We start from the raw sequence: 17,461 nt of genomic DNA on the forward strand, positions 1-17,461 counted from the left end.
TCAATATAATATTTTGAAAGTCAAGTATTGGAAAATAAAGCGTCATCCTCCAAATTATGAGAATGCATTTCAAATATTGCAGTTCAGGATTTTTGAAATTATTTCTGGCTAAGATTTTTTTAAAAAAGCAGAAACTAAAATGCTGAGGATGCCCCTTATCTCCCATAACTGGAGATCTTAGAAGAACACAAAATATTAAAAGAAACTTGAAAAACTTGTAAGAGTTGACGGTGTACAGGTAGGACAGCATATAAATAACCACATAAAGTTGTACTAACTTTGTCAGGCTGAGCAAAGTGCTGTTTTGACAAGATAAGAAGTTAAATTGTGCAAAGCAGTTGAAAATCTTTTCTTTTAGGCTGCCATATCACTCTCGCGTCCTGGAAATGTAAAAATGAGGTAATCTATTAGCCCACCACACACTGTGACATCAGTTTCCAGTTCCTGCCACCAGCTCCAGCATCCCACACATCTCTCCCTGTCAGCCTTTCACTGCCCTCAGAGACATCACTCTTGACAACATTTCTCATAATTGTCAATTTATTACATAGTTTCATGAAAATTTGTGCTGAAATACCAGTTTCTGCTTGAAGAGGTTGGGGGTGCAGTTTGTACCCCTGCTCTGCAGTGGCCTGGTAGCCTCCATAGGGACTTCCCAGGATCATGCACTGCCAAAGCCAAGTACTTTTTGGAGGCAAAACCGCTTGGATAACATGGCATCTCCCTCTGGGAAACTTCTTTCTGGTCAGCAGTGTAAAGAAAATCCCTGTTGGTGTCATTCCACCTAGCACATCATTTGTGTATCAGTTGAACGGATTCATAATGTCAAAAGTGCTGTTTCTGTGTGTTTTGAGGCAGGCGGACAGGGAAGAGGAGCTCCCTCCCTGGGCTTTTACATCTGTAAGCAGTAATAGCAGCATATCCCCTCCGTTGTATGCCTGGGTGAGGGTGATGTGCTGATATCTTACACTTTAATTAAAGTCAAAGTCCCAGAAGACTTAAGCTCCAAGGTCTGACCCACTTTTCTTCTAAGAACACTGAAGGGATACTTTGAAGACTTACTTGCATTGGGCCTGCCATTTGCTTACAGCCGTAGCTCTGCGAGGAAATCTGCCTGCCACTAAATTTTTCCTAGGGGGTATTTATCATAAGTAAATTGTAAGTGAATACCAGAGGTAGGACACACAGAGGCACATTTCCTCGCACAGCTACAGCCGTTTATGAGTAGAGAGGCCGCCATGCGATCTCTGGTGCGGATGAAACCCAAACTTCCCGAGGCTGGCTCTCCCACCAGGTGTGGTTCCTGGAGGCATTCAGCCAAATGAGGTGATGGAGAAAACATGTGCTGGGATTGAGAAAACATGAGCTGGGATGCGACTTTGGTGGCAGGGTGTGCACTGCCCAGCCACCCACCTGCTCGTGATCCCCTGTCCCACACCAGGTGTGGTGGCCTGGATGAGTAAATAGTGAAGCTCAGAGCATCCTCCCACCCCAAACCTACCACTCATAACAGCTGAACTAATTTTGGCTGGACGGGGTTGCATGAAATGTCTTCATTTTCTGCTAATTCTATTCAACACTCCCTGACATGAGTTTGGAGGGAACTGTATCTTTTGATCATCTCTTTGAAATGTCTGGGAGAGGTGTGATCTATTTAGCACCACTTCCTTAGGACTACATGTAATGGCATGAACATTCCTATAGCTGTGTGACCTATCTTTACCATGAGCCTTGTGACACGCAGCGTGCTTCTTCCTGCTCTTGGAGCTGTAGGATATACGAACAGCTCAGCTTTCACCATTTACAAAATTACTACAGTTGTGAAGACAGATGTGAAAATGTCATGCAAGAACAGTCTGTAGGTACAAAATTGAAAATACCCATCATGCTTCCATTTTAAAAGGAATAAGTTGGTTCTTTTTAATTTTTGTCTGTTAATGAGAAGGTTTGGCAACTTAGCAGCATTTCCAGGCTTGGAACGGCTGGGAGGTGACTGTTCCAGGAAAGCCTGGGCTGCTGGAGTGATGCTGGTGAACTCAGTGGTACAAACGAAGGTGAAGGTTTGCAAAATGAAACTTTTGAAATGCATATAATCAAAACAAATGAGATTTGTCATCCCTTCAGGGTCTCTCTAAATGGTTGCCTTTTCTGTGGTGAATGTCACCTATCCTGAAATCTGCTTTCTTTCTATGAGAAACAACTGATTTTTTAACTCTTGCCTTTTCCCTGCTGGCATCTGGTCTACTGCTTTTTTTTACAGATCAGCAGCTCTGCTGTAGGTAATAGCATTCACTACCTCATGTAGTTTCTGAGCCAGACAAAGACAATAATTAAAGAGAATACAGAGCATGAAGCCTATTTCTCTTGGCACTGCTATCAAAATTGAGTGACTTTATTTTATTTCACCTTAGTTGCATTGATTGAGATGCAAAATTGTATTAGTAAGTGGCTCTTTCCTGCCTATTTATTAGGGTTCATTTGTTCATTCAGGCAGGCGATGGCCCATATCTAATGCTGAATCTTCTGTTACTTCATACAAGCCCCTCCTTTGGCAAAAGGAGGATTTTTACCCTTAGAAATCATTTTGAGAACTGAAGTAAAGCAGTGCAGTACAATGAACAATCCAATTAAGCTAATTAAATACTACTATTAGATTAATATGTTTGCCTGAATGCAGGAGGCCACCATGACTATGACATCTTGACTCTTCCCCAGCTTCTGGGCCACATTTTTCTAATTGCCAAGTTCATTTCGTGCTGCGCAAAAGCTGCAAAATTCATCTGACACCAGCTGACACGTGGACATGATAACTTGCCTGCGCATGTTAGGTTCACTACAGGAGGGGAGGGGAGGAGGGGAACGAGCTTATGCCAAGGGACAAAGAGCTGTATCAGAGGTAGGAATGGGAGGAGGAGGGGAACGAGCTTATGCCAAGGGACAAAGAGCTGTATCAGAGGTAGGAATGGGAAAGAAGGTGAGTGACTTTTTACCTGGATCCCTTCACCTAAGGAGAGAGTATGCCACAAAAGACATTGCACTAGAGTATCTGCTAGATAAGCCTCTATGAGGTCCAGGAAGCCCTGAAGACACAGACCCAGGTGGCAGGCAGCAGTGTCAGCTCAATGCTGCAGCCTGTGCTGCTGCCTGAAATGAGGACAACCACTGACCATGTTGTGTTAGCAGCTAACAGCAAAACCCACGCAGAGCTGCTTTCATGTCCCACAGCTGGACCTCTGAAGTAAAAGCCCTCTCAGGTGTTTTCAGCTACAGTTGAGAAAGAGCTGTGGTGAAGGTCTGGTGGCTTCCAGAGTCAAGGAGACAGAGCACTAAAAGTCTAAGCACCCAGAAGGACAGTACCAATTTCTGTGTGTTATGGACTTCAGGGATGTGTGGTTGCAATGAGGCAGTGCTGCCAGCATAAGCACCTGCCTGCATCCACCAAGACTCCAAATCCAGCTTCTGAGAAACTTCAGCTGGATGAAATAGCAGTGTGTGTTTTGGGAGCCCAGCCTGCCCTGGGACTGCACATCACAGCTTCTACCCCAGCATTGCTCTTGTCTGGTTGAGTGCAGAGCTGGAGTTTCTAGGTACTGTAACCTTTTGGCACCAAATGTCACCTTGACTACATTAAGATGAAGATTATGGATTACTTCTAATAATGACTTCACATACAGACACTTGTGATGCAGAGCAGTGGGAGTGCAGCTGGTGTATGGAGTCACAGGGCTCCCACCTGCACCAGGAGTTCACACCCTGGCATTGCTCATCCCCATAGCCGGAGTCCAGATCCCATCCACCCATTGGAGCTGATGCAGCTGCAACTTTGGCTCACCCTGTACTCTTACTTTTAGAAAGTTATTTTGCTTTTTTAGCAACTGGTTTCAAGGTGGGTTGCCTGCATTTCCATGATAATAAGTACTATCAATTGTTTGGGTACTGCTGTATCCCATTTCTAATGCATGACCCAATTATATTTATGAAAATGAATGTGTCAGAAAGTACCAGCAAATTATACCAAAGAAATCTCAAGATGGTTTCACAAGTCATTATTATCATCATATGAGGTCAGGAGGAAACTGGTTTGTTTAGTGACACATTGTTTGGTTTAGCAGCTGAGTGACTCACACCAAATTGAAGATCTGTTGCTACACTGAATGCCTAATTGCAAAGATAAGCCATGCTGTTAGTTCAAAGATAGTGTGTAGGCTGGGACGAGCAGATGCCAAAATTGTGAAGACAATTACTGAAGTTGAAATTATAAAGTCTGAATTGAAAGCTGTGATTAAATATGGACTGTTCTTCATTAATCACTATTTAGGTTTTTCCCTCTTTGTTTCATTCTTCACTTTGACAGAAGCAACCCTATAGAGAGGACCTGAAGCAGAGCTAAATACCAGCGTCTGATTTGAATCTTGCTTACACAGATCCTCCATTTCCACCACTTAATTAACACCAGTGAAGCTACCCAGATGCAAAAGTAATCAGAATCTTGGCCTTATCCATTCTGTTTGGCATGGGATGAGAGCACGCTAACCCTTCCCATCATGTCTGTGCCTTGTGCTTGTCCCAAAAGGCATATACGTGAACCTCACGTAAACTGTTCCATGTAATTACTGATGCTCACCCCTTCCTCACTTGCTGTCTCCGGTGCAAACAGGAGTGCCTCAGCTGAGCACTCGGTGTGAGCGCAGGTTCGGTGGTGGCAGAGGGTCTGCGGGCACCCAGAAAAAAGGGGTGCTGAGGTGGGTGTAGCTGGAGCCCCTCTCCCTGGGGCTGCCTGGGGCTGAGCAGGGGGAGACCTGGGAGGGGGAAAAGCCACTTTTCATATCCAAGCTGTCAGTTTTAAAAGTGCTGGCAAAGGCACTACCTGTTTCTTAACTAGGAGCTGGAAGTCTTGTCTCAGTGCCCAGACGTCCCTGGGGGATTTAGAAGGGAGGCACCATAGATGAAGCGCGCTCTGACTGGATTATCATCTATGTATATTTAATCTGATAATCTTAAATTTTCATCTGGTAAATTCATGAATGCCATAAACCATGGGGGCAGGAAAAGTGTATTTGGTTAAAACTGAAGCTCCTGGCCTCGTCTCCCCCACAGCCGAGGGGTGAGCACCGGCTGTAGCCCAGCATTGCTGCTACAACACCCCATGAAGAGCAGCCTCATCTGCCACCATGTGTCCCCTGCAAGGGCCACCTCTCCTGGGTCACCTGCCCACCCTCCTCCTGTGGCGCCTTCCCTGACTCTTCACTTCAGGATCTCACAGCAAGGCATGAGACCATCATCTCACAGCAAGGCACCTTGGCATCACGGTGCCTTCATTGCATGGGATGGTGGTGGTCCCCCCAGCACATTCCAGGGTGCATTTGGGTTTGGGCCCTCTCCAGTACAGTGGGTGGAGGCACAGGGATCCCCCACAGCAGGCTGGCAGGGTGAGGGTCTCCCAGCACCCCCGGGGAGCCCCGGGCACAAGAAATGACCGAGACACCCCTGCAACACCTCCTTGCCATGGGAGGGGATATGATGGCAGAAATCCTCACTTGCTGCTGTTAGTTTCTTTGCTTAGCTCACCAGCAGATGGTGTAGTCTGTGACACCAGCAACTGCTCAAGGTATAAGAGGAAAAGCTTAATTATTCCTGCAAGAGAGCCTGTACGCTCCCCACTTCCCCCCCACTTTGAAAGATTGCTGCTGGCTGCTGCCCTCTCAGGCACAGGCAAGTGTATTCGTTGTGCTCGCACGTAGCAGAAATGACTGTGGCTGACAGAAACAAAGGTAGAAAGTGTGATGCCATGATGTGGTGACTCCCATTGCTGCAAGCAGTGCTGTGTTTGCCAGTGCTGCCTGGGCTCATTACTGGAGCGTAAAGTCCAGCATGGCGTGGAGGCTTCGCAGCCAGATGCCTCCGTCATGCCACTGCCCTTGTGTGATGGCAGTGGGATAAACCCGTCCTGCACGTGGGGAAATGTGTCTGCCAGAGCACTGCCCACTTGTTTTCCTAGGTGGAGACCGGCTCAGAAATGCCCTCCACACGTTCCCCGGCTCAGGGGAGAGGGTAGGAGCTGTTAATTCCCATGGCTCCCCAAGGAGCTACAGCAGGGCCGTCTGGCTGCCTCGGTGCCCTCAGTGTGGCGGGGCGCCCGCCTGACCCGCCGCGCACCCTTGTGGGTCTGCAGCACACGTTTGCGTGTTTTGCTGAGGGGAAGCTACAGGATGTATTTGAACAGGGTAAGCACACAGTGAAAGCTGAGAACAGGAGTCATCAACAAAATAAACCCCAAAGCTGTTGGCTGAAATCCCACAAAATGGGCACTGTGAAAGGAGCAGGTGTGGGTTTGGGATGCTCTCGGCATGGCACTCCGTGGTTCATGCCACGAGCCAGGAAAACACACTGAGGGGAGGCAAGGCGGTGCTCAGAGTGTCTGCGCAGCTCTCCTGGCTGTGACCACAGACCCAAACCTGCACGGAGGACATGACAGAGCCCTTCATCTGCAGAGGGCACCCCCGAGCACATCCCCATTGCTCTCATCACACCCCACATTCAGAATCCAACAGCTGCAATAGTTTTATGGAAGTTACAGGGAAAAAAACCCATTTATTATCAACACAAAGCCAACAGTCATCTTTTCCCATTGCTTTGGGGAAGATTAAATAAGGACCCAAGAGTTTATGGAGGTAAAGAAGCAAAGCGATAATTGGTTTGATTCAGAAATCATGGGTTTGGGGGGCAAGTTACTCACAAAGCAAAGATTTTCCTTCTTCTGAGAGAGGGTACAACTGCACTGGGTGAATCATCACTCCCAGGGGAAAAATAGCTGGATGAAAACCTTCCCACCTCGCCTATGAAAGTGCTGTCTGTGCCCAGTTGTTCCCATGGAATAACAATGTTGGCTGCAGGGCTTGTTCTCTCTTGCAAATAGATTAGGCTGCTGCCTCTTAAGCTTATTGGAGATATTGCCCCTTAGCCCGCAGGATTACCTTATCAGCAGCAACCAGATGGAGTGTATCAGGGCCGTGCCAGTCATTCCACACCTGTTGATCCTATGTGGGAGCCAAAAAATTAATTGCTTAGAAATGTAAAAGCAAAAGCCTAAAATCATGGAAAAAAAGATTAAAGGGAAAAAGCGGGGAGGGCTGGGAGCTTCTTGCCTGATATTGGTATCAGTGTCAGCACATTTTGGAGAATGACTTATGTGGCATCTGATGCAGTTTGCAAATGCAAGAGAGGTGGAGACCCCAGAGAGCAGATATTTTTGGCAAGAAATACCTATTTAGCAGCTACCAGCCATGTTTAATTTGCATACATTTAACTCGTGGAGATAACAGCAAATGCAAAAAGCTTTCAGGAAGGATGCTGCACAGCAATGCTGTCAGCTTCCCACTCCCACTCAGGGTGTCACTCCCCCGCAAAACGCTCCCTGCAGGGCCAGGGCTCCCTGGAGCATGGCTCTTGGCGTGTTCGGAGCTGCGAGGAGGAGCTCCCGTGTCAGCGTGAGTCCTCGCACCAGGCCAGGCTGTGTCTGTCTCCAAGCCTCCCTGTGCTGTGGAGCATGAAGGAACAACGTTTCTCAGCTCCCTGTCTGTGACAATCTCCAAGTGCCCGAGCCATGAGCATGAAGCAGATCAGATCTCCACGGTCGCCACGGGGATATGTACCATGAAACAGTTCGGGAAGCAAACACATGCGAGCTCTCCTGGGCAGGATCAGGCTTGCTCTGTCTTCTGTAAATCACTAGTCACGCTTTTGTTGATGGGAATAATGGCAACAAATTAGGGAAAAATGCATATAGAGATGTATAGGGAAAAACTGACATTTTTAGCCTTGCCTTCTGCCCTGAGGAGCCCCAGACCTGGGTAAGAAGTGAGAGTACGGGGATATTACTCAGCTCCCTGCACCCATGGGGTCTCACGCAACCACTGCGGCACTGGAGGAGGCAGAGGGCTGTAATCTCACCCTGCCCCACACCTTGCAGCATCTCTCTGAGTGCTCTGCATGCTGCTTAATTTTATACACATAATTTGTATACAGCTCTGCCTGTCAGGCACATGGGCTACGGCTCGGCAGGCAGCACAGCAGTCTCAGCTTGACGGCAGTCACCATTTGGCAATGTGCCTGTGGGGCGAGCAGGGCACGCTCGGCTGCTTGGCCTGCCTACGGCTATGGGGAACACGAGCTGGAGCTCCAGAGCACCGCACACCTCCAAGGAGTGCTCTAGCACTGGCAGATACAAGCCTACTGTTGGCAATCAAAATAAGACCCAGAAGATGCAACTAGGGTGTCTGTGCACACACTGCGGAGACAAGTTTCCTTCCTCTGTCTCTGTAGGTACCAGTGGCCCAAAGACGCAGGTGATGGCAGAGGTTTGTGCTGTGGAGAAATGGGGGTATCACCTGTCACACCCCAGAGGAGCCCCACTCCAAGCAGTTACTCCTGGAAGCCTCATTTTTGGAAATGTATCTTTGATTCCCTGAAACTAACTTTGCATGATTCACACATTTTGCTGTGCCCTATTAATGACGACAGTCATCCCACAATCCTTTATCTACAGATACAGAATGAAAATAGCACTGCTAAAACCAGCAGGGACTGAGGAGTGCTCCTATTCAATTTGCACAGCACGCATTATTCCACCTAGTCGTTTTGGCATAATTTTTAATTAAAATTGGCAAGTTTCTTAGGCCAGCCTGCATTCATGACCTTTAGCCCCAAATTTGTTAACTCCTCACTGGAATAATTAGGCTTTAATTCTCAAGATTTGCCTCTTCTTTTAGTTCTCTCCCATGAAGTGATTCAGGCAACTATCAGAAATTTCTTATTCTCCTTATTTACGCTGTTCAGACTTGCCTGACCTCTTAAGAGGAGCTGGACTCTGATACTCTGCTTCTGCATAGAACTCCACAGCTGCTAGCTCATTGCATGGACCGTTCATGCTGGCTGAGGTCACTGAAGTCTTAAAGAAGTTTATAACAGCATTGCTTGAAATTCATATGGGTGTGAGATGGAGAACAGCTAACAGAGCCAATCTATTTTCATGTAAATAGAGAACCACTTCCTCAGCATTGTATTTCATGTCCTGTTATAGGTAACAACAGCTTTGTTGTCCTCAATATACCAGATAAGCCTTTGGGAGCTGGGGACCATGCTGAAGTTGGGTTTTATGTACCTGCCACCAACAGGAAATATTTTTTTACACCTAGGCTGCAGCACTGATAATGAAATGGTGCTGGGAGCCTTGCTGGGCGCGGGAATGCCACTGTCCATACTGCCCAATTGTCAGATCAGCTCCTGGCATGTTTTCAACGGGGGCTAATGAGGGCTCTTTTGAACCACTCTCAGTCCCGGGGGGGTATAGCACAGGCTGGGGCTGTTCCTGGTGGGCAGTTTGTGGTGGGTCATTCGGCACCGCGTGCCTTTTCTGGCATGTTTAGCGTTAAGGAAATATGTAGAAAGCTGGCTCAAAGACAGTTAATAGTGGAATGAAGTTTATGTAGGAAAGATCTACATACTGTTTCAAAAAAACCCTGCTGTAGAGGTGCCTATACCAGGTAAAATGGGTAGGATTCTTCTTGTCTGACTGGTCTACCCTTCAGCTGGTCACTGAAGGCTCCTGCAGTGTCCGTCGGCAGAAATACGTGCCTGTAAGCCTTTACCTGCCTGACCTATCTGCTAGAAGTGTTCTTTCAAATGGGGTGAATCACTTTCCTGGAATTGCCTGTTCCTCTCCGCTGACTATTAAGAGAGTTATATGTCTTCATTTGGCTGGCTGAATACCACCTCAGGCAACCGGCAGGGAAAAAAAAGCTTTTCCCTTTGTAAGAAATGGGGTCTGAGTTTCTCGCTGCCTCGTAGTACAGGAAGTGCCTGATTTAGGGGCAGAGTCTCTGCACACTCCTCTGTAACGGTGGAGAGAAGCAGACACCTCCAGGGTAATCCTGGTTTATGGGCAGCGCTGCCCCCCGGCAATGCCCGGCTCTCTGGGGCTGCAGACAGACACCAGCGGGTGATGCTGCTCCTGCGGGCAGCTCACTCCTCCACCCGAACACAGCTGCAATCAGTCCAGCTGAGCTGAGTTTAAAAACTTCCCAGGAAATAATATAAATGGAAGCAAAAAATTATAAATACAACTGAAATGCGTTATGGCAGCTCTGCCACATCTACCACAGCAGAAAGCAATCCTTTACGGAAAAGATGCCTTTTAGAGTGCCACAAAAGGACCCACAAACAAAATCACTGTAAAATAGTCATCAAAAATGTGAGTGAGAGACAGGGGGTTGCACAGTCGTTCTGTAATTTCAATCCTTGTGCAGAACACTTGCGGCGAAGGGAATATAAAAACATATATATTTATTTACTAAACATTAGCTGTCAAAAAGCTGTCAGTAAGATTTTGTCTTTGATGAAACAACAGTGACATCCAGTGGTACTGTGGGTGTAGCCGAGGAAAGGTAAAGCCTTCCCTGGGACAGGATCCCTGCACCCTGGCCCCTTGGAGGAGACTGGCAGGACACAGGCAGCTCCAGCTGCCCACAGCCTGGGGCAGCACTTCTGTAATGGATGAACCTGTAAAAGAGAAGAGAGAGGGAAAAAAGGGCGTTTTTCAGAGCACGGAGTGAGAACACATGCATTTCAGAGGCTTTGTAACTGCACATACAGGGCAAAAAAAAATCAGCCTGTTTTCTGAAAAACAACATCTGCATGTCAATCAAAGTCTGCTTCTATGTAAACAAATGCATGGTATAAAAAATTATTCCCAGGCACTTAATTTCACTTGCTCTAAGACACAATTAAAATTGCCTCTTTCTTTTGTTTTATTTTTTCCCCCATTTTCTGTTTTGCATACTGATTTATAACCTTCTCAAAAATATTTTCCTCGGGCTTTCTCTCTAATCTCTTCCAATTTCCCTTTATTCTTCTACCATTTAGATTTGGATTGGCTCAGTTAAATTTTCTTTTCTACTTCTGACCGGTTCTCTTGAATAAGCTCTCAGAGAGTGGCTGTCTCATTCTGCTGTCATTTTGACTTACTTCCTTATCGCTTTCCATTGATTTTCTTGTAGGACTTAATTTTAATCCAATTTACAGTGTCGGTAGTCTGGGTAGCTTCTTTTAGTTAGATTTAGATTCCAACTCATCTCCTTTCCATCGACAACTGTCCGACTTTCTCCATTTAAATCATCGTACTCACTCTGTCTCGGCCAGGCTGTTCCCTTTCCGGCTGGGGCTTGCTGGCTCTCGCCTGCTGCTGGCTGGAAAGCAGAGTGAGGGACTGAATGGCTGGGAGATCAGGCGGCAGGAGGCAGAGCGGGGAAGACAGACACCCTCCCCACCGTGGGTTTCAGTTATTTAGTTGTGGCAAGAGCAAGCAGAGGGAATGCAAATCTTTCCTGGGCACCAGCGTCCCCAGCAATCACGGCGCCAAGTCCCCCTGGACGCAGGAGCGCGGTGCCAGAAGTGATCAGTTCTGCAAGGTCCCAATGGACATCATCAGGTCCAGCTTCCCAAGGACCCACGGACATCGGTGGGAGTCGGGCTCCGTCCGCATGGGTCTACTGCTCCCTGGGTTTGTTGAGGAATAGTTGTTCGCCAGGGGCACATGTAAAAAGGCATTAACTAGCAGTATGAAGCCAACACTCAGTAATTAAAGCACTTGAAACCCTCCCCTTCAGCCCCTGAACACACGATGCATGCTCTTGTTCCTGCAGTAAAATGGTCAAAATTTGTTGCATTTTGCCTTTTGTCAAATTGTTGCAAATTGCCCTTTGTCAGGCATGAAGCTACAGTGAGCTGTGAACACTCTTCTTTCCGGGGTAACTCTAGGAGGTATTTGTAGCTGTAAGATGCTCTTCTTTCTTTGGTTTCTTTCTTTTTCTTCTGCCTTATTTTCTTTTCTTGCATGATTCAGCCATCCAATTCCTTCTTTGAAATGTAAATGAAAAAGCTATTCCATCAGATCTATATAGAAAATCATCAATGCTCTTATCTCTAATAGCCTAACCACACATTTTGGGAAAAAAACCCCACACTATAATATGAGCACATTTTTCTCTCAGAAATGTAATTCTTTATAATATTTAATTAAAGATAGAAAAATAATCTTTCCAGTTATTTTCTGATAGATCTGTCTTCCATTTCTTCTGTAGGAATAGTGGGCAAACTCTTAAAAAGGAATTAAAAAGTAGCTGTGCTTGACAGGAAAGGAGCAAAGCTGCAGTATTTTCTGCTGCTTACATTAAACACGACCACCACAAACTCGGCTGCATCTATTAGGAAACATTATGTGCTCTTTCGCTGCCATACACCCATCTTTTGTCCAGTTGCCAACTGGCTTAATCTTTCATCAGCAAATAATTTTCACTTAATGAGAATTTACTCCTAAGTGCCTTCTCCCTCAGGAGCACAGGTTTCCTCTTTGTCCAGCATGAGTCTTTCTATGCAGATTGCAGCAGCTACTGGAGCATGATGAGCCTTATTAGAAGTATCGATTTGTCTTAGGCTGCTGTCTAGACAACTATTTGCATTGAACCATCACACACACACAGACATAAAGATTGCCTCAATTTTTCAGTCACTACTTGTTTTACTTGTCGGACCATAGGCAGGCTTAGTCTGATCAGCTCAGGTGATCCTCTGAAGCTGTGCTGCTCCATAACTTGTGAGGACACAGCGAGCAAAGGCAAGGTGGAGGCTGTAATGGACTTTATTTTTAGATCAGTACATCAGACATGCATTTGAGTGATGGGAACTTGCTCTCAGCTGCCTCTTCTCTAAGTGACTTTTTGAAGTAGCTCAGTACTCCTCCCCACAATGCCTACTCTAGGCTCCTCACTCCTGAAAGGCAGGAGAGGGATGGCTGCCTGAGCACTACAGGAGGAAACGAGGGAGGTACGAGAGGGGTACTGACGACAGGGAGGGTAGCACCTAACCATAAACATTGGCAGGCTTGAAAGTCATTACAAATATCTTCAAGATACCCTATAATATTCTTATCTCAACGTGGGCCCACTTCTTGCTACACTCCTTGCACTTGCTTAACTTCTAACAAATGAAAAGTCCCACCAGGGTCTTGGAGCCCAAATTTTGTTCTCTAATAACATGCAAAAACACTTGAAGGAAGTTGCATGAGCAACATCCCATTGTTGCCTTGCATCTCTGCATTGATGTGTTGCATATTGAATGTGTAAACACTTGCTTTCAAACTATGTTTCACTTCTGAGGAAAATGCTGCCATGATACCCCGAGTACTACTGCTGCACACAGGCCTAGTCAAAACTTTCCAAGGATCAATTTGCAAACAAAGAGATTAATTTCCTTCAAAGAACTTCTCTGAAAAAGATTAATCCCATTTCTTTACTGTCTCCAATATTATGTTGGGGCTGGTTTTCATGTACTTGGAGATCTTTACTGAAGTGCTGTTGCATCTGTTCGATATTTATGTCTTCATTTTTTTAAGGGCCATAGTGTTATTTGCACAGTCTCCATTTGGCTTCTTCTTTCAAAGGGGGAAAATGAGCACCACAATCATTATCTTGTCAGGCAAAAGATGAAAGAAGGCCTGCTCTAGAGCAATTTTAAAATCATGAGGCTGTAAGGTTCTCTTCAACAAGGTGTGTTAAAGCAACGATAAAGTTATGCTTTATCTCCTGCTTACCTCTGCTGAGGTTCTGGTCCCAGTTTCCCAGACTGTGTGGGACTGTGAATGAAAGAAAAGCAACCCAGGCTGGGAACAGCACCCCAGCCACCCACCTCAGGCAGCAGACATCCTCAGTCAGGTGCCCTCCTCTGCGGGCTTCACTGGGCTACGTGGCTCACAGGTTCCCGTGCAGGGGATCATACTCAAAAGAACAGTCATTTCATCAGCACATCCCTTGTTCTGGTGGGTTTAATGCTCTCCTAAAATGTGGGAGACAGAGTTCAATCCCGCCCAAGCTGAGCAGGTCCTGCAGCCCTAGAGGAGTGCTCTGACTTGCGCACAGCCCTCATAAGAGGTCCAGGCAGACCAAACCCACAGGGGGTTATGGCATCTACCATACCCCTCCAGCTCTTTATGTCAGTGGAAGGGGCAATCACCCCACTACAATGGCCTGGAGTACCCCTGTGGTCATTCAGATCTCCCCAAGCAGCTGGTGCAGGGAGCGAGGATCCCACCCAGGGTGGGCTGGGTCTCTACCTACAGCACCTTTCTCCATGGGTATACAGAAGTTAGGAAGAGTCAGCAACGCCTCCCCTAAAATTCTGGGGATGCAGCATGGGAATTAAATTCCTGAAGTAAAGGCTAAGTCTACCGCACACTCACCCTAGAAACACTGAGCTGCCAGATACGCTTCCCCTTCTCTGCTGTGACACATTTATCGAGTTATGACATTAGGCATAATTAGCTGTACTGCTGCCTTTGCAATCAATTTAAAATTAGCAACTTCAGTTTGTTTGTTTCTTTGTTTGTTTTCAGTAAAACTATCTCAGGGTCTGAAAGTACATGCAGACTGAGAAATAATTGAAGAGATTTATTGTTCAAGTCAGGCAATCTCCTTAAGGATTTGGGGGCTGTTCAGGAGATACCTGTTGTCAGTCACCGCTGGACCCTGACCCCACCAGCACTTCCATGCATGCGGTCAGCAGGTTACATTTTCAGAAATGACTAGTGATCATTGAAGCTTAATATTAAGGATTGCTATCTGCCTGTACACACCTACTACGGTGCCTGAAATCAGACCTTGAAAATGCAGACTCAGGGGGCTACTGGTCACTTGGTAAATACAGGGCAAGGTGTGTATGGCTTTTTCAGATCTTTAGCATATATATTTACATGGACTTACTTTTCATGGACTATTTGCAAACTAAAGTAGTAGGAACATGAGTAAAGCTAAGATGCAACTGAAGCAAAAGTAGGTATCTGGGTGCTCAATCCTGAATAAATGAGGTCTTTTCAAAGAAGTCAATTTAACATTTATAATTTCTATGCATGCTCCCTTAAAAATTTTACCTTGAAGAGAAATATCTCGAGAAAGACTATCCTGCATTGACATAGAAAAAAAAGGAGTGATTTCATGACACTTGAAATCATGGAGGCTTTTCCCATTGAACTCAATGGGAGCAAAGCTGGTGTTTCATGGCTCTCGCATCAGTGTGGCTCATGCAGGCGTGCAGCTCTGTTACCATAGCATCAGGGCTCCTCTTGCAGCACATTTCCCATCAAGTGCTGGTTAAGTTTTTTTTTCTTAAATCCAAGAATCTAAAGCGAGTAACATGTTAATGAAATGTCTTTAAAAGAAAAGATATGCTCTGCTATTATTACATTGTAATAAGGATGCTGAATCTACAAGTTTCCCTTTGATTTTTCTGACTCTTCTATCACAAGTTGTTAAATTATCATCTTCCATCAACATACTATAATTTCCATTAGCTGGAGTGGAAATTTGCCATGAGCTACGGAACATGGATGGGTGAATAAATGTAGGTACTCCATCTTAGCACAGCAGTCTGGATTTTGTTTCTTATCGTAACGTGTATTATAGATACTGCACAAACAGACAGATAGTAAGGGAAAATCCCTGTCCAGTCTTGGTCCAAGACCAAATTAAACAGATAAAATAATGAAGGAATGACAGGATGGCAGTAATGCCTCCTCACATTTTCAGCCTATGGCCTGGATGTAGGTACTTCAGGTACTTTTCTGGGTTGCAAAAATTAGAAGCCTCATCACCCAGTATCCCTCAGTCCTGCCTAAAGAAATAGTCACCTTCAGAGCACTTTTGATCCCATTGCTCCAAGAGAAAGCCCAGGCCAAGGATGGTCAGCCAATTGTCATAATTAAATAGGATAACTTCAGCCCCATGTTCACAGTTTGTAAGTACGGAGATATTTTTAAAAGTGCTCAATTTGTGTCTTTAGGTCCAGGATGTAGTTCATCATTTACAAATATCTAAAATCATATTTTTCAGCGCCATCAAAGTACTTTTGACTCAACCTATACATTTTTATTGGTTTCTCTGCTCTAATAAAACAGTGTGCTCTCATTAACCGACACGAAGACCTACCACTGCTGTCTTCCTATAAATCTAATACCTTTTAATCAAAGAAGGAAGCTTTGTATTGTAGCAGGCAGCTTATAAGGTGGCTTTTACCAAGCTGAGCCACTTATTTGTAAGCCTCTCTATTAGGGAGCTACAGCTAAGCCATTCCTGAACTGAACAAGGTCTGAGGGCTGGAGACCAGGGTCTGCTCTCAGCGACACAGTTGCAGATTTGGAGCAACCTCCCTGAAGTCAATAACGGGATGTATAAAAGCTGAAAAGCCCTCCAGCCACGCTCTCATCCACCCCAATGTGCAGGCATTTCTTCTCTAGAGCTTCCTGTTTCTATTGAATGAAATATTTCATTCAGAGGGAGACAGGAACACCACTTTGTTTTTCAGCACCCTTTTAATCTTGCAGCAGGATTAAAATGTTTTTCCGTTTAATGCTAATCATATGCCCTCTGATTTTAGAGTGGCCTGGAGTTCCTCTAAGTTGTTCGTGCAGCATGATGAGCGTGTTTCTGAGAGGATTAGAGAATTGTGCATGTTGTTTAAGGTCAAAAAGGCCTCCTGTTCATTTTCAAAATACCAAAACTCATTTTCCTAAAAATTTAGTTTCCCTGCAAATACAACCATTTGCGTAATGATGCAAATTAAGGTATCATTTGTCCACCTCCGAGGCCAGTCTGGTAAGGGAAGCACCCACTATGCGATCAGCGGTGATTACTCTGTGGTCTCACTTCCAGAGGGGATGTCCTGAGCCTTCAGCTCATGAGTGAAAATCCCCTTTGGCACCCTGGTCTCACATCAGTGGAGCACACCCTAGGCATGTGGCTCGTTTCTTACTAGACTTCTCCTTTTGCCAAGCTGGGATAGAGGTGTTTCTTCATAGTATTACTATTTCCTTTACCTCATTTTCCCCCTCAGGCCAGACCACTGGGAAGCTTGAGTTCAGGATTGCGCAAACATGGATTAAAGTCTTCTTAAGGGTCAAAACATCTGTCTGCAGATCTACTGTGCATTTCGAAAAGACCTATTGTGCTTATGTAGCCTGCTAAGTTCTTAGACACAGTGATAAAAGGCAGAGAGACTAAATCGCCTTGGAGAATTAAATTGTTTTCTTATAAATTAGCCATTGCCACTTTTCTAGTCGATAAATTTAGCAACGTTTTACAATATCTGTTCCTAACTCTCTGTTAAATTTAAGTGCAGACTTTCAGTTCATCTAAGAGTGTGATGCAAGACATTTGAAGGTTTGGGGTGTTTGTCAGCAGAATTGATTGGCAGCCTGGAGCAAAAATAACTCATTTTAGTGGGAAATATATAGAATAGATTAATTTCTTATTGTGTCCAAAGGATTTTGGGGAGGGAATTTTCTATGCTAGCTTAAATTCCTTCTCCCTTTCCCCCTACCTCCTCTCACCTTCCCCACACATACTTAAATGGTTCCTGC

The sequence above is a fragment of the Pygoscelis adeliae genome, unplaced genomic scaffold (genome assembly GCF_000699105.1).
Source record: "Pygoscelis adeliae isolate BGI_AS28 unplaced genomic scaffold, ASM69910v1 Scaffold27, whole genome shotgun sequence".
Classification (NCBI taxonomy): Eukaryota; Metazoa; Chordata; class Aves; order Sphenisciformes; family Spheniscidae; genus Pygoscelis; species Pygoscelis adeliae.